This window comes from Salmo trutta, chromosome 15, assembly GCF_901001165.1.
Source record: "Salmo trutta chromosome 15, fSalTru1.1, whole genome shotgun sequence".
Classification (NCBI taxonomy): domain Eukaryota; kingdom Metazoa; phylum Chordata; class Actinopteri; order Salmoniformes; family Salmonidae; genus Salmo; species Salmo trutta.
The window spans coordinates 16909444-16931604 of NC_042971.1; the positions used below are offsets into that span (position 1 = coordinate 16909444).

The 22161-nt window shown below is 42.2% G+C and overlaps 1 pseudogene; it reads right to left on the bottom strand.

The window, feature by feature from the left end:
- Positions 1-10966: 10966 nt before the first annotated feature.
- LOC115148562 (cyclin-dependent kinase-like 3) lies at positions 10967-17437 on the bottom strand (annotated as a pseudogene).
- Between the last annotated feature and the right edge of the window lie 4724 nt (positions 17438-22161).

Here is a 22161-nt window from a genome sequence, read left to right on the forward strand (position 1 = left end):
TTTGACTTTTCGCAGCAGGTTAGGAGAATAGGGTTAGCTACAATTAAGACAATAAAAACTTTGTACGCTAATTTGACAAAAACTGTATACTTTCTAGACATGACCATGAAAGTACCACCTACTTTCTGGTGCAATGCTGCGTTCATGTCCTATCGAAGCTATCGGAAGTTACTATAGTTCCGACTGGGATTTTTCACTTGACCTACCCTTCAAATACGAATTACAAATGGGGAAACTGAGATTTTGTTGCCTAGTTGTGACGTTCCACTTCTGACCTTTTTACCTTTCAAATAAAAGATGACAACAAATCCGTTTTTGACAACTACATTATAGCCATGTTATCTTATGTAGTTTCTTGCAATAGCCCTCTGTGACTTTAAAGAGTATTTCTCTCAAAACTGTGATTCCTAAAAGAAGTGTCTGAGATTTGGTCAAAATTTGGTCAAGATTTGTCCAAAATGCTAAATGAATCAGAAATTACCAGGGTTAGCTATATACCATATGGACTCCTTATTCATGTCCTAACAGTGAGATAGATATCTGGAGGATAAAATCCTGAAAAGTAGAATGGGAAAAAAAGTACATTTTCTAACTGTTGAAGTTATAGATGATCTGTTTCCACCAAAGTTTGTACAAAAAATATATTGTTATCATTTATTTTCAGTCAAATGTTGGTTAGGGTCATGACCCATCCACTGTCAGGACTGGGTTAAGAATTCACATCACCTCTCAATGGTAGTATTGTTCCCTCCAAAACCTGAAGAAAAAAAACATTGCAATTAAGAGTTACTTTGACTTAGACCTCAATTGAGTAAGGCCTCCTAGGGAGTTAATAGCAACAATGGGAAATATAATACATGCCTGTCCCTATGCAAATCGTTGTCACAATATTATTTCCCTGGTCTGTGAAATTGGATGATGGTAATGATGGTATTCTGGAGTCTTCTTCCCTTCCTCTGCTCCTTCCTCGAGTGCTTTAATTTACATTTAGAAACCATACTTAATCTGCACAGAGAAAACCGCACGTTGTTTACACATAGGGTAACGTTACACATTACATTTACATAGAAGCGTAAAATATTCAGTATCAAACAGCATGTTGTCAGCACAGTTGAGCTTACTTATCAGGTTTTCAGAATCAAACATGGTCTTCTTTAGAATATACTTCTCTGATCTGATATATTTTTCAGTAAGCAGAAAGGATTGTTTAGGAGGTTAACAGATATTGCCGTCTTCTAAGTATTAAACCTAGAAGAAACAGAATTCATTTGAATGTAATATATATTCCTCCATGCAAGCTACTCCTCTCCCTTTCTCCCTGTGTGTGTGTGTGTGTGTGTGTGTGTGTGTGTGTTCCAGCACTGTCTGTTTTGCCCAGCTGGAGCACTATCCATGACAAAAACATAACCCTTGTCCTCAATCACCACCGCCATCTCCCTCATGTTCCCTCCACACTGAATTTCCATAAAAAATGACAAGTCCGGCACAGAGGCCCAGACACACAGACCACATCATCAACGTTTTGATTAGCATTTCAATTCCACGAAAACATGCAGGATTGGTTATCATAAATTCATTCTGCTGGATGGCTTTGTCTTTGCGATGACAAACCACCAGAACAAAGGGCTGAGGCGGTCAGTGGGAAGGCACATTGAATACTACTGATCAGTCAGTATTTTGATTTACTTCATTACCATAGAAAGCATAAACAGAGTTTATGTTTATGAAATAGAGATTAAAATCTGCCATGCCATCAAGAAAAAAACTTTGACACCAGCCAATCAAATTCAGTCTATGACCATTCTGGGAGATCAATATCTCATTGTTGAAAGACATGTTGCCAACAATTGTTTACAGACAGATTATTTCACTTATAATTCACTGTATCACAATTCCAGTGGGTCAGAAGTTTACATACACTAAGTTGACTGTGCCTTTAAACAGCCTGGAAAATTCCAGAAAATGATGTCATGGCTTTAGAAGCTTCTGGTAGTCTAATTGACATCATTTGAGTCAATTGGAGGTGTACCTGGGATGTATGTCAAGGCCGACCTTCAAACTCTGTGTCTCTTTGCTTGACATCATGGTAAAATCAAAAAGAAATCAGCCAAGACCTCAGAAAAAAATATTGTAGACCTCCCCTAGTCTGGTTCATCCTTGGGAGCAATTTCCAAACACCTGAAGGTACCACGTTCATCTGTACAAACAATAGTACGCAAGTATAAACACCACGGGACCACACAGCCATCACACCGCTCAGGAAGGAGACGCGTTCTGTCTCTTAGAGATGAACGTACTTCGGTGCGAAAAGTGCAAATCAATCCCAGAACAACAGCAAAGAACCTTTTGAAGATGCTGGAGGAAAAAAGGTACAAAAGTATCTATATCCACAGTAAAACGAGTCCAATATGAACATAGCCTGAAAGGCTGCTCAGCAAGGAAGAAGCCACTGCTCCAAAACCGCCATAAAAAACCCAGACTATGGTTTGCACCTGCACATGGGGACAAAGATTGTACTTTTGGGAAATGTCCTCTGGTCTCATGAAACAAAAATACAACTGTTTGGCCATAATGACCATCGTTATGTTTGGAGGAAAAAGGGGGAGGCTTGCAAGCCAAAGAACACCATCCCAACCGTGAAGCATGGGGGTGGCAGCATCATGTTGTGGGGTGCTTTGCTGCAGGAGGGACTGGTGCACTTCACAAAATAGATGGCATCATGAGGCTGGAAATGTATGTGGATATATTGAAGCAACATCTCAACACATCAGTCAGGAAGTTAAAGCTTGGTCGCAAATGGGTCTTCCAAATGGACAATGACCCCAAGCATACTTCCAAAGTTGTGGCAAAATGGCTTAAAGACAACAAATTCAAGGTATTGGAGTGGCCATCACAAAACCCTGACCTCAATCCCATAGACAATTTGTGGGCAGAACTGAAAAAGCGTGTGCGAGCAAGGAGGCCTACAAACCTGACTCAGTTACACCAGCTTTGTCAGGAGGAATGGGCCAAAATTCACCCAACTTATTGTGGGAAGCTTGTGGAAGGCTACCCGAAACATTTGACCCAAGTTAAACAATTTAAAGGCAATGCTACTAAATACTAATAGAGTGTATGTAAACTTCTGACCCACTGGGAATGTGATGAAAGAAATAAAAGCTGAAATAAATAATTCTCTCCTATTATTCTGACATTTCACATTCTTAAAATAAAGTGTTGATCCTAACTGACCTAAGACAGGGAATTTTTACTCTCATTAAATGTCAGGAATTGTGAGAAACTGAGTTTAGATGTATTTGGCTAAGGTGTATGTAAACTTCCGACTTCATCTGTATTTTGGATTATTAATAATTTCTGACATTACAACATCTCATCCACTCACACAAACACAATCTTTCTGATTATGGAGCCCTGCTTTGTGTTTTCCCCCGAGATGGGCATTGTTCCATGATTGGCAGAGATATAACCAACTTATTTGGTATCCCCATGTGACAAGAGGACATTCAGTATAACTGCGTCTCAAATGGCACCTTCCTCTCAAAATAGTGCACAACTTTTGTCCTGGTCAAAATAAGTGCACTATAAAGAGAATAGGGTGCCATTTGGGACATAACATATAATGACAGAGGCCTGGCCAGCAACTTGTTTGGACGGTTTTAGAACAACAAGAAGCTGGGTTGTTTTGGACACTCCCTGCACCAGACCCTCGGGAGGCATTTACACGTAACACAATACAAAAGAGCTGTGGGTGAAACGGTCGTCGTACGTAATGGACCAAGGCGCAGCGGGTTAAGTGCTCATCTTAACTTTATTTGAACACTTAATTAACAAAACAAGAAAATGACAGAATGAACAGTGCAGGCTAACACACAGCAGTACAACAACAACTTCCCACAAAGGGACAGGTGAAAACAGGCTACCTAATTATGACTCCCAATCAGAAACAACGATGTACAGCTGTTCCTGATTGAGAGCCATACCAGGCCAACAAAGAAATACACAACATAGAAAACCATAGAAATACAAAACAAGAACATTTCCCAAATCCCCGGAACACATAAATCAAACACCCCTCTTACATAAATACATATCCCATTAACCCCCGAACCACATAAAACAAATAACCCCTGCCACGTCCTGACCAAACTACAATAACCCCTTATACTGGTCAGGACGTGACAGTGGGCCTAATCATAGAGTAACATTATTCCGGTCACATGTCTGTCCTGGTGCCACGAGCTGCTGCGACACCCCATTAAGTATGAACTAGGCACATTAACGTTCTTCAATAAGTCAATGGATGTTTATCTCTGACCTTTTGTGATAAAGGTTATTTGAATAATACAGGTGCAATTGAATAATACAGGTGCTACAGCACCTACCTCTCTTTTCATTCTCGTTCAGTGCTCATAGGGTTTGGTTTTGGGCCAATTTCTTTTGGATTTCAATTAAATCAGACAGATTAATTTTGGAAATTATGCGTATTCAAGTCTGGGATCAGATTCAATTTGGGGGTTTGATTTACGGTGGGCGTGTGTTTTCCCAATCCTCTAACAGTAATGGCTAAGATTTGGCGAGGGTATGATGATCCTGGATCTGAGAAAAAGGACAACTTCTACCCAGAGCTTCCCAGTCAATCACGAAGTAGAATGACCAGTAGGATAGACAGAGGTACAGCAACCATGACAATGCAGTTTACCATCTGTAGACTTCAGCTCTATCTGGTGGCCATACACAGGAAGTCCAGGGAAGCGTACATCTCTCACATCTCAAATCAAATTGTATTTGTCACATGCGCCGTATACAACAGGTGTAGACCTTACCGTGAAATGCTTACTTACAAGCCCTTAACCAACAATGCAGTTCAATAAATAGAGTTAATAACATATTTATTAAATAAACTAAAGTCAAAAAAATTGAATCAATCAAAAAGTAACACAATAAATGTACATAACAATAACGAGGCTAAAAACAGGGGGTACTGGCACCGAGTCATTGTGCAGGGGTACAAAGTGACTGCATCTCTCACTGACTTTAACTTATTTTTAGCCAGACTGAACATCTCAACCTGCAAGTTATTATGGCTGTCACTCTGCAATACAACCAAAAACAACAATCATAAACATAAACACTAACATTAACACACATGCAATATCTTCATGTTCTAATCAACAGACAACAAGTCAAGTATACATTAATTAAATATAATCACCTACTTATTGAATTCACAGTCGTCTATTTGTCCGTAACTGTACTATCATGACCTACATACTCACTTGTCAGGGAAAAACAACAACATGAATTTACAAAGTAGAGGTGATAAAGTACTATGTTCAACACCAGAAAATGTTGATAGTTGTCTGCTACCATATTGTATAACCTTGTATATACGTAATGTAAGCTATGACATTTTTATTGTGTACATTTATTTAATATTGTGGTCACCATTGCATTCCACATGCTTTAGCACTGTCTTCCATGTGGTTTAGCCTGATGCCAGAAAGGTTTTAAACATATAAGACACTATGTTCCTGAAATACTGGGCGAGATGTTAAGAAAACCACAACATTACTGTGGGGTGAATAAAGGCATCCCTTCGGGAATAGAAACAATGACAGAAAACTTGGCAGCGCCACAATGCTTGTTGTATTCACAGACACCTCACCAACATGCTGTTACTGACATAGGCTTGGGCCAGATGTCAAGCATGTTGTATAATAGCTTTAGTGTTTCATCTTTTTTGTTTATTTACTTGCTTGTTTTTTTTCCATGTTTGCTTATATGTCCCCTTTACATGAACTGCTCACACCTGCCCTTACATACCTGAGACGGGGCAAAAGTCAGCTGACCGCTCCCAATGGCCAGGTAAAAAGGGCTCGGCAGCCCCTTAACCCTATCAGTCCTACAAACACGGACACAAGTATGAGCATGTCTGACTTGGTATACCCTACCAAAGCATACTTTACCAGGATGAAATGTCAGTGTGCCTTGCAAAAGTATTCATACCCATAGGATTTCTTCACATTTTATTGTGTTACAAAGTGGGATTAAAAAAAAAAAGGATACAGTTGAAGTCGGAAGTTAACATACACTTAGGTTGTTTTTCAACCACTCTACAAGTTTCTTGTTAACAAACTATAGTTTTGGCAAGTCGGTTAGGACATCTACTTTGTGCATGACACAAGTAATTTTTTCAACAATTGTTTACAGACAGATTATTTCACTTATAATTCACTGTATCACAATTCCAGTGGATCAGAAGTTTACAAACACTAAGTTGACTGTGCCTTTAAACAGCCTGGAAAATTCCAGAAAATGATGTCATGGCTTTAGAAGCTTCTGACAGGCTAATTGACATCATTTGAGTCAATTGGAGGTGTACCTGTAGATGTATGTCAAGGCCGACCTTCAAACTCTGTGTTTCTTTGCTTGACATCATGGGGAAATCAAAAGAAATCAGCCAAGACCTCAGAAAAAAAATTGTAGACCTCCTCAAGTCTGGTTGATCCTTGGGAGCAATTTCCAAATGTCTGAAGGTACCACGTTCATCTGTAGAAACAATAGTACGCAAGTATAAACACCATGGTAAAAGCACACAGCCGTCATACCGCTCAGGAAGGAGACGCGTTCTGTCTCCTAGAGATGATCGTACTTTGGTGCGAAAAGTGCAAATCAATCCCAGAACAACAGCAAAGGACCTTCAGAAGATGCTGGAGGAAAAAGGTACAAAATTATCTATATCCACAGTAAAACGAGTCCTATATCGACATAGCCTGAAAGGCTGCTCAGCAAGGAAGAAGCCACTGCTCCAAAACCGCCATAAAAAAGCCAGACTACGGTTTGCAACTGCACATGGGGACAAAGATCGTACGTTTGGGAGAAATGTCCTCTGGTCTGATGAAACAAAAATAGAACTGTTTGGCCATAATGACCATCATTATGTTTGGAGGAAAAAGGGGGACGCTTGCAAGCCGAAGAACACCATCCCAACCGTGAAGCACGGGGGTGGCAGCATCATGTTGTGGGGGTGCTTTGCTGCAGGAGGGTCTGGTGCACTTCACAAAATAGATGGCATCATGAGGATGGAAATTTATGTGGATATATTGAAGCAACATCTCAACACATCAGTCAGGAAGTTAAAGCTTGGTTGCAAATGGGTCTTCCAAATGGACAATGACCCCAAACATTCTTCCAAAGTTGTGGCAAAATGGCTTAAGGACAACAAAGTCAAGGTATTGGAGTGGCCATCACAAAGCCCTGACCTCAATCCCATAGAAAATTTGTGGGCAGAACTGAAAAAGCGTGTGCGAGCAAGGAGGCCTACAAACCTGACTTAGTTACACCAGCTCTGTCAGGAGGAATGGGCCAAAATTCACTCAACTTATTGTTGGAAGCTTGTGGAAGGCTACCCAAAATGTGTGACCCAAGTTAAACAATTTAAAGGTAATTCTACTAAATACTAATTGAGTGTATGTAAACTTCTGACCCACTGGGAATGTGATGAAAGAAATAAAAGCTGAAATAAATAATTCTCTCTACTATTATTCTGACATTTCACATTCTTAAAATAAAGTGGTGATCTAACTGACTTAATACAGAGAATTTTTACTAGGATTAAATGACAGGAATTGTGAAAAACTGAGTTTAAATGTATTTGGCTAAGGTGTAAGGAAACTTCCGACTTCAACTGTGTGTGTATATATATATATATATATATATATATATATATATATATATATATATATATATATATATATATATATATATATATATATATATATATATATGTCAAGAATCTACACAAAATACTCTGTAATGTCAAAGTGAAATAATTTTTGAAAACATTTTTTAAAGATGAATAGAAATTAAATGACTAAAATATAGCTGTTGCATATGTGCAGTGGCTTGCGAAAGTATTCACCCCCTTGTCATTTTTCCTATTTTGTTGCCTTACAACCTGGAATTAAAATTTATTTTTGGGGGGGTTATATCATTTGATCTACACAACATGCCTACCACTTTGAAGATGCAAAATATTTTTTATCGTGAAACTGTCATGCCCTGACCATAGAGAGCCCTTGGTTCTCTATGGTGTTGTAGGTCAGGGAGTGACAAGGGGGTGTTCTAGTTTTTTCATTTCTATGTTGGTGCTCTTGGTATGGTTCCCAATTAGAGGCAGCTGATGTTCGTTGTCTCTAATTGGGGATCATACTTAAGTTCTCAATTGTTCCCACCTGGGTTGTGGGATATTGTTTTGTTGAGTGCTGATGTACGCTCTGTTACTTCACGGTCATTGTTTGTTTATTGTTTTGTTTAAGTTTCACTAATAAAAGATGTGGAACTCGAATCGTGCTGCACCTTGATCCGTCTATCCCAACAACCGTGACAGAAACAAACAAGAAATAAGACAAAAAAACTGAAAACTTGAGCGTGCATAACTTTTCACCCCCCTCAAAGTCAATACTTTGTAGAGCCACCTTTTGCAGTAATTACAGTTGCATGTCTCTATAAGCTTGGCACATCTATCCACTGGGATCTTTTCCCATTCTTCAAAGCAAACCTGCTCCTGCTCCTTCAAGTTGGATGGGTTCCGCTGGTGTACAGCAATCTTTAAGTCATACCACAGATTCTCAATTGGATTGAGGTCTGGGCTTTGACTAGGCCATTCCAAGACATTTAAATGTTTCTCCTTAAACCACCCGAGTGTTGCTTTAGCAGTATGCTTAGGGTCATTGTCCTGCTGGCAGGTGAACCTCCTTCCTAGTCTCAAATTTCTGGAAGACTGAAACAGAATTTCCCTGTATTTAACGCCATCCATCATTCCTTCAATTCTGACCAGTTTCCCAGTCCCTGCCTATGAAAAACATCCCCACAGCATGATGCTGCACCACCATGCTTCACTGTGGGGATGGTGTTCTCGGGGTGATGAGAGGTGTTGGGTTTGCACCAGACATATTGTTTTCCTTGATGGCCAAAAAGCTCAATTTTAGTCTCATCTGACCAGAGTACCTTCTTCCATTTGTTTGGGGAGTCTCCCACATGCCTTTAGGCGAACACCAAACATGTTTGCTTATTTTTTTTCTGGACACTCTTCCGTAAAGCCCAGCTCTGTGGAGTGTACGGCTTAAAGTGGTCCTATGGACAGATACTCCAATCTCTGCTGTGGAGCTTTGCAGCTCCTTCAGGGTTATCTTTGGTCACTTTCAGTTTAAAATATTTTTTTAAGCAAGTTATTTTTTTCATTTCACTTCACCAATTTGGACTATTTTGTGTATGTCCATTACAGAAAATCAATTTAAATTGCAGGTTGTAATGCAACAAAATAGGAAAAACGCCAAGGGGGTGAATACTTTTGCAAGGCACTGTATTAAGCTCCCTGAATCAATGCATGTTAGAAACTCCTTTGGCAGCAATTACAACTGTAAGTCTTCTTGGATAAGTCTCTAAGAGCTTTACACACCTGGATTATGAAATATTAACCCATTATTCTTTTCATAATTCTTTAAGCTCTGTTAAGATATTGGGGATTAGGGCTGGACAGTGATGTTCAAGTCTTGCCATTTTCAAGCAGATTTTAGTCCGAACTGTAACTTGGCCACTCAGGAACATTCACTGTCTTCTTGGTAAGCAACTCCAGCGTAGATTTGGCCTTGTGATTTTGGTTATTGTCTTGCTGAATGGTGAATTCCTTTCCAAGTGTCTGTTGTAAAGCAGACTCACGTCGGTTTTCCTCTCAAATTTTGCCTATGCTTAACACCATCCGTTTCCTTTTATCCTAAAAGACTCCCCAGTATTTGCAGATGTCAAGCAAGCCCATACCATGATGCAGCCACCACCATCCTTTAAAATAAGGAGGCAGTTACTCAGTGATGTGTTGGATTTTCCCCAAACATGAAGCTTTGCATTTAGGCCAAAAAGTGTATTCCTTTTTTTCCCAGTATTACTTTACTGTCTTGTTTCATGCAAGATGCATGTTTTGAAATATTTGTATCCTGTAAATTTGTATTATTCCTTTACTCTGTCGTAAGTCATTATTGTGGAGTCATTACAATGTCGTTGATCCATCCTCAGTTTTCTTCCATCACAGCCATTGAATCACCAATGGCCTCATGGTAACATCCCCGAGCAGTTTCATTCCTGTCCTGTTGCTCAGTTCAGAAGGATGACTGTATGTTTGATGTGTCTGGGTGGTTTAATACATAATCCACAGCATAATTATTAACTTGAACATGCTTAAAGATATAGTCAATGTCTGATGTATTATTGTTACATATCTACCAATCACTGCCCTTATTTATGAGGCTTTTGAAAAGCTCCCTGGTCTTTGTAGTTGAATCTGTGCTTGAAGTGAAATACTTGACTGAGGGACCTTACATATGTTGCATGTATGGGGGACAGGGGAAGGGGTAGTTATAGAACAAATCATGTCAACCCCTATATTATTTCCCACAGAGTGAATCCATGTAACTTATTATATGATTTGTTAAGCCAAATGTTTCTCCTGAACTAATTTAGGCTCACTTGAACAAAGTGGCTGAATACCTATGCATCTATTATATTGTAGGTATCAAATTTGTATTAATATATAAAAAAATAAAAATGAAATGCATTTTTCTTCCACTTTGAAATTATAGAGTATTTTGAGTAGATTATTGACCCAAAAAAAAATCACAATTAAATCCATTTAAATCCCACTTTTGCAAGGCACTGTAAATATGTTTAAGATACAGTTTGTATGTACTGTTAAAGCTACTCTGAAATGACTGGGTGGTATTCTGAACGCCACTTTACAAGATAAAGCTGTAAAGCGGTATCCTATATCTCACTGATCTGAGAGCCACTCGGGCTCCTTTCCACGCCTGCCTTATTCAGTGTCCTAAAACAAATAGCAGTCCATGTTCAATATAGTTGACTGGTAGGGATCTTGTACAACCATTTCTATAGCACAGTATATAGGCTTTGACTTGTATTTACATAGTTGCTCTGCCCCTTTATTGCACATACAGATGGTAAAATGCTCTTGGTAAGAATATGCTAAATGACTAAGGTTCCATGTAGTTTATACCTTCACTGGTTTTCTGTTACATGAGAATGGGACTACTGCTCCCTACTCCTCTGGTGCAAGCCACTATGGATCCTGTGCATGCTGTTGACCTTGGTATCTTTCAATATCAACACCTGTATCTTTGGTATGAATCTGGAGCAGGAACCAGCAGTCATTCAGGTAAATGGCACTTCATCATGACATTATTACAACTACTTCACAGTATCTCATAAACATTAAACAATTTCAAGGAAGGTTCAAGGCTAGACACACAAGACAACTCAACATGTGTGTGGTCAGATTATGACACTGTGACAATATAGTACCACATTACCACAGTACCACCCATTATTCTACAACATAGAAAATAGTCAAAATAAAGAAAAACTCTTGAATGAGTAGGTGTGTCCAAACTTTTGACTGGTACTGTATGTAAGCAGGTCAGAATGTAGGTCAAACATCTCTCTCCACTCTCTCACTGGATAATTGCTTCTCCATGTACTCTCGACACGCAAGGTTGCCCTGACTCACCTTTCAGGGAACCCATCTTTGGAGAAGTATCGGTGAATGAGCAACATGGAGCACGTAGCCCTGTCAGCAGGATCAATCTGTAGGCATGACTGAAAAAAAGGAGACCGTCACTGTGAAAGTAAACAACCAACGCAAACCACATTGTTAGGCCCAGGAGTTTTTCCAGACCTTGTGACCCGACATGGAAAATCCAGTTTTTCCTGGTGACGTAGTCAGGAAAAAACTCCTGTCCCACTCCATACACATTCTTGACTATCTCTCTGCAGACTTACTGTCACGTCCTGACCAGTAAAAGGGGTTGTTTGTTATTGTAGTGTGGTCAGGGCGTGGCAGGGGGTGTTTGTTTAGTGTGTTTCGGGGTTTGGTTTATGTTCTATGTTTTCTATTTCTATGTGGGTTTTCTAGTTTTTCTATATCTATGTTAGTTTTGGGGACGACCTCCAATTAGAGGAAGCTGGTTGTTGTTGCTTCTAATTGGAGGCCATATTTAAGTGGGTTTATTGTCTCTTGTGTTTGTGGGTGGTTGTTTCTTTGTATAGTCTGAGCACCTTACGGGACTCTTATCGTCGTTTGTTTTTGTGTAAGTGTTTTGTTTGGTTTTTCTTCAATAAAAGGAAGATGAGCATTCACATACCCGCTGCGTTTTGTTCTACATACAACGACACGTGTGACACTTACATCCACTATTTCAGCAACTAAGGGGTGGAGTTTGTAGTACTTCTTCCTGGGGTCCCTGAGGAGCTGCACCTAGGAGAGGCTGGCCACGGCAAAGATAGGGTTCTGGAAGTACAGGTCCTGCTGATGGCGAGTCAAAGGCCCGATCAAGACAAAACACACAATTGTGTGTCAATTTACTGTACATAGTTTTACTCTACACACACCTCTACGGGCTAGGGGGCAGTATTGAGAATTTTGAAAAGAATATGTGCCCATTTTTAACTGCCTCCTACACCAACTCAGAAGCTAGGATATGCATATTATTAACAGATTTGGATAGAAAACACTCTGAATTTTCTAAAACGGTTTGAATGGTGTCTGTAAGTATAACAAAACTCATATGGCAGGCAGAAACCTGAGAAAAATACAACCAGGAAATGAGAATTTTGTGGCTGTACTGTTTTCGAGTCATTGCTAATAGATCACACAGTGACAAAGGATTCATTTCGCACTTCCTACGGCTTCCACTAGATGTTAACGATCTTTATAAAGTTGTTTGAAGCGTCTATGATGAACAGATACCGGATGACAAGGAAGAGAAGTTGACGTCCCTGGGATGTCGTCACTTCATTATTGCGCGCACCTGCGCGTTCATGTGAGTTCATGTGAGGCGAGACATTTTTCAAAATGTTTTTCAAGACACAAGAGAGGTCGGGTTGAAATATTACTGATGTTTCACGTTAAAAATGGCCCTAAAGATTGATGCTAAACAACGTTTGACATGTTTGAACGAACGTAAATATATATATTTTTTTACTTTTCGCCGTGACTTTCCCCCCCCCCGCCCTACTTTTGAGGAGCCTACCGAAGCGCTAACAACATGGAACAACTTGGAGTTATTTGGACATAAATTATGAACTTTGTCGAAAGAAACCACATTTGTTGTTGACCTGGGATTCCTGGAAGTGCCTTCTGATGAAGATAATCAAAGGTAAGGGATTATTTACAATAGTATTATTGATATTAGATGGTTACAAGATGGTGTTAACCTGTATATCCTAGCCTATTGTTCTTAGCTTAGCACCCCGTTTATTGCCAAGTGTGATTTCCCAGTAAAGTTATTTTGAAATCTGGCAATGCGGTAGCATTTACGAGATGTTAATCTATAATTCTTTGAATGACAATATTATAATTTACCAATGTTTTTGAATCGTAATTTTGTAAATTGTAACGCTGATCCACCAGAAGCATTTGAGGGAAAAAGAATTCTGAATTTCACCGCTACTGTAAAATGCTGTTTTTGGATATAAATATGAACTTGATGGAACAAAAAATGCATGTATTGTATAACATAATGTCCTAGGAGTGTCATCTGATGAAGATTGTCAAAGGTTAGTGCATAATTTTAGCTGTTTTTCTGCTTTTGGTGACGCCTGTCTTTGAATTGACAAAACATTACACACAGCTATTTTCAATGTACTCTCCTAACATAACCTAACTTTATGCTTTCGCCGTAAAGCCTCTTTGAAATCGGACAATGTGGTTGGATTTAGGAGATGTTTATCTTTCAAATGGTGAAAAATAGTTGTTTCTTTGAGAAATTGAAATTATTAGATTCTTGCAGTTTTGAATTTCCCGCCATGGTCTCTTGACAATAAATCCCAATACCGGGATCAGGTCCTCAACAGGTTTTAATGACAGTCAATAGGTGAACTGAAAGCAGCCATTACATAACAGATAATAGAAGGGGAGCCATCCTAAGGTCCTCTCATTCCACAAATAGTTGTACAGTACATCAATTATCTATGTAATCCAATTATGACCATCACACCTTTAGGAGTAAAACAACACCACTATAATGAGATTGTACAGCTACTATCACATAGCTTCCCTTCTGATTAGCACTGATAGACAGTATGTGGCACTGGTTACATCCCCTGCACTCAGCGTGGTGGCAGCCATCACAGCCCTATGGAGTGTAATGAATCATTAGGGTGACACACAGAGTGTTGTAAATAGCTCTTTCAGTCTGCTGGGAGGATGAGTTCTGTCCACAGACAGCTGATGGAGGCGAGAAGATGGTCTGTCAGGCCTCTTCACGTCCCTACCTACCTGCCACTGTGGCTATTGGCTTCCATCTTCACTGACACTCTGCCATTAGCTCCCTCCAGAGAGCCACTCTCAGCGGAGATAGAGAGGAACACACTGGGGCTGATTAGAGTCGAATAGCCTTAGTATCCCGTTCCACAGAGGTTTAATCAACCACAGATTGAACCTGATAAAAGACTAATATGGAGGGGACCACTTCTCTCTCTCTCACAGTATTAGGCCTGTGTGTCTCCACCAAGATAGTTATCCTAATGAAAGCACCGAAGGAAAAAAGAACAACAGCAATGTTCTCTCCATGCCCTCTATTTAGCTTGCATTTATGTCCAGGGCCAAAATGTCAAAAGGATCATTGGGCTTTTCCTTGTGTAGGCATGGGTAAAAGACTGAATGCCACAGTTGAGTTTAGCATTGGTTTGTTTGTCGCTGCTGGCCAGGGATTGAATCAAGTTTATTTATAGAGTGAAGCCAATTGTCCCTCTCTGCCCCCTTGATAAGCCACAAAGCCACATATGATGTAAATCTGTTAAGCATCATGAGAATAAAAAATTCATCGGGGAGCCAGGAAAAAATGAGGATGCGTCTCAAATAGCACCTTTATCTCTAGTGCACTACATTTGACCAGAATGGGCAAAAGAGAATAGGGTGCCATTTGGGACGCACACTTATACTGCCTTTTTGTCTCTGCGTGACCTACTTTTCAACAACGGTGAAATCCTAGCAGGCTTGTTGCCCTATTGATATTGGAAAAGCTTTGGGTTATCTGTGCTCCCTTGGAAGAATGGACAACCGTTTGATTAAGCCAGTGTATAGTCAGTTATTTGAAATACATCCACAACATTAGAGGCATCAGATGTTATCAAGTCCACATTTCCAAACATCGATGCCCACACATTTACATTTACATTTTAGTAATTTAGCAGACAATCTTTTTCAGATTAATTTACAGTTAGTGCAATCATCTTAAAGCTAGAATCCTTAATGGAAACAATAACAAAGTGGTCACCCCGTCTCTGTTTCAGTAAAAAGCTGAGGGATGGGCCTGGAGAAATTTAACCACTCTCAAATTCCTAGACAGAGCTATGGGCGCAAGGAGTGACCATCCATGATATTAAATTACAGTTTTAACCATGTTTGGGCTATACAGTGTTTGTTTACATTTACATTGTTTACAAACAATGGAGTAAAACAAGCTTATATTTTGGGTTCCTTTTATAAAAAAATGTTGTTGTACTTTTTATCCCTTCCCCCCCAATTGGTAGTTACAGGCTTGTCCCATCGCTGCAACTCCCGTACGGACGCGGGAGAGGCGAAGGTCGAGAGCCATGCGTCCTCTGAAACACGACCCTGCCAAGCCGCACTGCTTTTTTACACACTGCTCGCTTAATCCGGAAGCCAGCCACACCAATGTGTCGGAGGAAACACCGTACAACTGGTGACGGAAGTCAGCGTGCATGCGCCTGACCCGCCAAAAGGAGTCGCTAGAACGCGATGGGACAAGGACATCCCGGCCGACCAAACCCTCCCCCTAACCCGGAACACGCTGGGCCAATTGTGTGCCACCTCATGGGTCTCCCGGTCGTGGTATGGATGTAGCAACTAAGGATTCTAGCTAGGCAAGATAACCACATATTACAGTCATAGTAAGCAATTTTTCCTCAATGAAGCGGCTATCAGAAAAATCAGTACTATTAAGAAAAGTGTGAGTGTTAGTGCAAGAAAGGCAAGGGGGATTTTTTGGTTGTTGGTCCCAGATCTGTTTGTGCTCTTGCCAACTCCATTGCTTATTAGTCATTGTCAAGCCAGATATGGCATGACAAGGAGTTGATATGATAGCACAAACAGATCGGCTCTCAAGCTACTACACCCATTGGGCAGTACTTACCCACTTTGCTGACTATCTTGTGCACCTGGTCCAGGTCAGAAGTCCCCGTCAGAAAAGCATTGCTGGTAGCCATCTTTAATCAAGCAGACAATGGCCCACACATCTACAGGTCTAATAAGGAAGGTTCAGAGAATATATCAGGAAAAACACAGACAAAAGAAATGTGATAGACCTGTACCAAAATAACGAGGAACCCGTAGAAGGTATGACATTGTAATTACTGTGGTCTTATTCCATAATACATTCACACAAGATTCAACACTGCTCTGATAGCCGTGGTTGTGCTTGATACGCACTTGCTGTAAGTGCTGTCTGCCACTAAAAGTTCTGGGGCTCTGTACCACCTCGTGGTCCCGTAGTCTGTGAGGGGCTCCCCAGTCTGCACCAAGGTCCTGGAAAACCCAAAGTCACAGAGCTTCACCACCCCAGAGATAGACACAAGCACATTCTCTGGTTTAACGTCTCTCTGAATGATCTGTTGAGAAATGTTGCTTGTTTCAGGCCAGTGAAGAATTACTGTTTTACTGTCAACAAGTGTCTTTGTCAACCCAACATTTGTTTTCTGCTGTAAAGAGACTAAGATTGTTCAACCCACTTCATAATATCTGATTGACCTCTTGACATTATGTATTTGCACATCCTGTAAACTCACTAGGCTGAGTCTATGACATGAGAATACTTGCATTGCTGAGGTGAAGGTAATCCATGGCTGCTAGAAAATGTACTTTCTGAGGCGCTTGCTGTCCAAACTACGAGGGTGTCTCTCTAGGTCTTCCAGAACTGTTCGGTCAATGTACTCAAAGACAACATACAAGTGTTTCTTGAACTGGAATACTTCTAGCATGTTCACAAGGTTTTCAATTTGAAATTTCTGTGAAAAAAATGTATGTTGTAATGGTACTGTACTGTATGTTGTTATCATGGATGTGACATTAATTGTACTGTAGCCAATGAGTGACTTGTACCCAATATTTGGGACAGTCACTGATCAGTATAAGTTCCTCACCCTCAGAAGTTTGATTTCTCTCATGATAATATGTTTCCAAGTTTGGTCCTCTTCCTTGTCTATGAACCTTTTGATGGCCACAATGTGACCCATCTCCTTGTGCCGACACTTCATCACTGTTCCATAGCTCCCCTCACCCACAACACCAAGATTCTCATACATATCCATCATCCTTCATTGGGCTGTACATAGAGGCATGCGAAAGTATTCACCCCCTTAGCATTTTTCCTATTTTATTGCCTTACAGCCTAGAATTAAAATAGATTTTTTGAGTGTTTGTATCATGTGATTTACACAACATACCTACCACGTTGAAGATGCAAAATATGTTTTATTGTGAAACAAGCAAGAAATAAGAAAAAAAATGAAAACTTGAGCCTGCATAACTATTCACCCCCCAAAGTCAATACTTTGTAGAGCCACCTTTTGCAGCAATTACAGCTGTAAGTCTTCTGGGGTATGCCTCTATAAGCTTGGCACATCTAGCCACTGGGATTTTTGCCCATTCGTCAAGGCAAAACTGCTCCAGCTCCTTCAAGTTGGATGGGTTCCACTGGTGTACAGCAATCTTTAAATCATACCACAGATTCTCAATTGGATTGAGGTCTGGTCTACGACTAGGCCATTCCAAGACATTTAAATGTTTCTCCTTAAACCACTTGAGTGTTGCTTTAGCAGTAGGCTTAGGGTCATTGTCCTGCTGGCAGGTGAACCTCCGTCCCAGTCTCAAATCTCTTGACGACTGAAACAGGTTTCCCTCAAGAATTTCCCTGTATTCTAACCAGTTTCCCAGTCCCTGCTAATGAAAAATATCCCCACCTGTCTCGATTGTCGTCGAAGGAGGACCATGGCGCAGCGGAAGTATGGATACTCATATTTTTAATGTTCAAAAAAGGAGTAGGGCATCCACTTGAAACAAACAAAACAACAAACAATACTCACAACAGCAACAGCGTGGCAGGCTCAAACAAAACGCAGCAGTGCACACAACAATTCCCCACAACCCCAAAAGACAAAGTAGGCCACTTATGTGTGACTCCCAATCAGCCACAACCCTCTACAGCTGTGCCTGATTGGAAGTCACACGGCCAAAATTAATGAAACCACAAAACACACAGACTCTTCTGCCACGTCCTGACCCAACTACACCCTCTACTGGTCAGGACGTGACAGTACCCCCCCCTTAAAGGTGCTAACCCCGGAAGCACCTTTAAAACAAAAAACAAAAACAAAAACAACAACCCCAAACAACAAAACAAAATTTCCCCTCTACTAAAGGGAGGGAAGGGAGGGTGGCTGCCGTCAACGACGGCACTGTGCTACACCCCCCCTCCCCAACCCACCTATATCAGGAGGTGGCTCCGGTTCTGGCCTTTCCCGGCAGTCGGGCCACTCTGGCAGTTCGGGGCAGTCTGGCCAGTCTGGCAGCTCGGGGCAGTCTGGCAACTCGGGGCAGTCTGGCAACTCGGGACAGTCTGGGCAGTCTGGCAACTCGGGACAGTCTGGGCAGTCTGGCAACTCGGGACAGTCTGGGCAGTCTGGCAACTCGGGACAGTCTGGGCAGTCTGGCAACTCGGGACAGTCTGGGCAGTCTGGCAACTCGGGACAGTCTGGGCAGTCTGGCAACTCGGGACAGTCTGGGCAGTCTGGCCACTCGGGACAGTCTGGGCAGTCTGGCCACTCGGGACAGTCTGGGCAGTCTGGCCACTCCAGCAGTCTGGGCAGTCTGGCCACTCGGCAGTTCAGGGCAGTCTGGCCACTCCGGCAGTTCAGGGCAGTCTGGCCACTCCGGCAGTTCAGGGCAGTCTGGCCACTCCGGCAGTTCAGGGCAGTCTGGCCACTCCGGCAGTTCAGGGCAGTCTGGCCACTCCGGCAGTTCAGCGCAGTCTGGCCACTCCGGCAGTTCAGCGCAGTCTGGCCACTCCGGCAGTTCAGCGCAGTCTGGCCACTCCGGCAGTTCAGCGCAGTCTGGCCACTCCGGCAGTTCAGCGCAGTCTGACCACTCCGGCGACTGTTGACTGGCGGGCAGCTCCGACGACTGTTGACTGACGGGCAGCTCCGACGACTGTTGACTGACGGGCAGCTCCGACGACTGTTGACTGACGGGCAGCTCCGACGACTGTTGACTGGCGGGCAGCTCCGACGACTGTTGACTGGCGGGCAGCTCCGACGACTGTTGACTGGCGGGCAGCTTCGACGACTGTTGACTGGCGGGCAGCTCTGACGACTGTTGACTGGCGGGCAGCTCCGACGACTGTTGACTGGCGGGCAGCTCTGACGACTGTTGACTGGCGAGGCTGGGTTTACGCACTTGCAGTTTAGTGCGGGGAGCGGGAACAGGACGAGTCGGACTGGGTGGACGCACTTCCGGGTCCGCACGAGAGACAGGAGCTGGAAACCCAGGGCTATGGAGGCGCACAGCCGGTCTAGATCTTACCTCCTGCACAACCCGCCTTGGCTGGATGGAACTAGTAGCCCTGTACGAGCGGGGTGCTCGTACAGGCAGACTGGGCTGTGCAGGGGCCTGATGGTAGCCGTGCGTAGAGCGGGAGTTGGGTAGCCTGGTACTCGGAGGCGTACCGGCGACCAGATGCGCTGCGCAGGCATCCTCCTACCAGGCTGGATCCCCGCTCTAGCACGGCACCTGCGAGGGGCTGGAATAACTCGCACCGGACTGTGCGTGCGTATGGGTGAGATAGTGCGCTTCTCAGCGAAACATAGCGCTCTCCACCCCATACGCTCCTCCATATAACCACGGGTAGCTGGCTTCCGGCTCTTCCTTCGCCTAGCCAAACTACCCGTGCGCCTCCCCAAAAAAATGTCTTGGGGGTGCCTCTCGTGCTTCTCCCTCAGCGCGTCTCTGGCCTCGTACCATCGCCTCTCCGCCTTGGCTGCCTCAATTTCCCACTGCGGGCGCTGATAATCCCCAGCCTGATGCCAAGGTCCGGCCCCGTCCAGAATTTCCTCCCAAGTCCACTTCTCCCGCCAGTCCAACTCGAACTCCGTCTGCTCCTTCTTCTGCTGCTTGGTCCTTTGGTGGTGGGTGATTCTGTCACGGTTGTCGTCGGTGAAGGAGGACCAAGGCACAGCGGAAGTATGGATACTCATATTTTTAATGTTCAAAAAAGGAGTAGGGCATCCACTTGAAACAAACAAAACAACAAACAATACTCACAACAGCAACAGCGTGGCAGGCTCAAACAAAACGCAGCAGTGCACACAACAATTCCCCACAACCCCAAAAGGCAAAGTAGGCCACTTATGTGTGACTCCCAATCAGCCACAACCCTCTACAGCTGTGCCTGATTGGAAGTCACACGGCCAAAATTAATGAAACCACAAAACACACAGACTCTTCTGCCACGTCCTGACCCAACTACACCCTCTACTGGTCAGGACGTGACACCACCATGCTTCACTGTGGGGATGATGTTCTCGGGGTGATGAGAGGTGTTGGGTTTGCACGAGACGTAGCATTTTCCTTGGTGGCCAAAAAGCTCAATTTTAGTCTCATCTGACCAGAGTACCTTCTTCCATTTGTTTGGGGAGTCTCCCACATGCCTTTTGGCGAACACCAAACGTGTTTGCTTATTTGTTTCTTTAAGCAGTGGCTTTTTTCTGGCCACTCTTCCATAAAGCCCAGCTCGGTGGAGTGTACGGCTGAAAGTAGTCCTATGGACAGATACTCCAATCTCTACTATGGAGCTTTGCAGCTCCTTCAGGGTTATCTTTTGTCTCTTTGTTGCCTCTCTGATTAATGCCCTCCTTGCCTGGTCCGTGAGTTTTGTTGTGTTGGCAGATTTGTTGTGTTGCCATTTTTAATAATGAATTTAATGGTGCTCTGTGGGATGTTCAAAGTTTCGGATATTTTTTTATAACCCCACTCTGATCTGTACTTCCACACAACTTTGTCCCTGACCTGTTTGCAGAGCTCCTTGGTCTTCTTGGTGCCGCTTGCTTGGTGGTGTCCCTTGCTTAGTGGTGTTGCTGACTCTGGGGCCTTTTGGAACATGTGTATATGTACTGAGATCATGTGACAGATAATGTGACACTTAGATTACACACAGGTGGACTTTATTTAACAAATTATGTGACTTCATAAGGTGACAAGGTACAAATCTGTTGTTCTGCCCCTGAACAAGGCAGTTAACCCACTGTTCCTAGGCCGTCATTGAAAATAAGAATTTGTTCTTAACTGACTTGCCTAGTTAAATAAAGGTAAAATAAATAAAAAATTGGTTGCACCGGATCTTATTTAGGGGCTTCGTAGCAAAGGGGGTGAATACACATGCACGCACAATTTTTCCGTTTTTATTTTTTTGAATTTTTTGAAACAAGTTATTTTTTTCATTTCACTTCACCAATTTTGACTATTTTGTGTATGTCCATTATATGAAATCCAAATAAAAATCCATTTCAATTACAGGTTGTAATGCAACAAAATAGGAAAAACGACAAGGGGGATGAATACTTTTGCAAGACACTGTATGGTGCATACATTAATTTAAAAGCATAAACAGATATAAAGGAAAACATACAACATCCAGTGTAATACATTCAAATTAAATCACAATTACTTGATTTATAGTGAAAACATATACAGTTGAAGTTGGAAGTTTATATACACTTAGGTTGGAGTCATTAAAACTTGTTTTTCGACCACTCCACAAATTTCTTGTTAACAAACTATAGTTTTGGCAAGTCGGTTAGGACATCTACTTTGTGCATGACACAAGTAATTCTTCCAACAATTGTTCACAGACAGATTATTTCACTTATAATTCACTGTATCACAATTCCAGTGGGTCAGAAGTTTACATACACTAAGTTGACTGTACCTTTAAACAGCTTGGAAAATTCAAGAAAATGATGTCATGGCTTTAGAAGCTTCTGATAGGCTAATTGACATCATTTGAGTCAATTGGAGGTGTA